Source organism: Plasmopara halstedii (assembly GCF_900000015.1).
Source record: "Plasmopara halstedii genome assembly, contig: Scaffold_2061, whole genome shotgun sequence".
Classification (NCBI taxonomy): domain Eukaryota; phylum Oomycota; class Peronosporomycetes; order Peronosporales; family Peronosporaceae; genus Plasmopara; species Plasmopara halstedii.
In genome coordinates, this window is record NW_020188969.1 from 1803417 (window position 1) to 1803860 (window position 444).

A 444-nucleotide genomic window follows, 5' to 3' on the forward strand; every position below is an offset into this window, starting at 1 on the left:
GTGCATGTACGTGTTGCAGTATCGAATGTTCACGAACAAATGATCGATTTTGGTAGGGTTCTAGATGCCAGAAGTTCGAAGCAGACAACTAAGAAGCGTACGATGTTGTAGCTCACTTTCCCTTTTACCATCGCGAGAACAAGTTGAGATTGAGATTGACGTACATTGTTTCATTTCTTAGTTTGATGTCTGTAGCTACAGATGTGGTCAGCAAATTTTTTGAAATAGCCACGCTGATGAAGGATGACTTTATAACTTTAAATGTGAATTTACATGAATTTAGATGGCAGTCCTCAAAAACCTCTAAAAGCCTGGTTCACACTACCTCTGTTGAAAATGATGCCACCTTAGGCTGCCAGCCAATAAAAAAAGATTCACCGATATTCATCAGAGCAACTGCTTGCACTGTGTTGACTTTCGACGTTGCTAGCTCAAACCCCATCT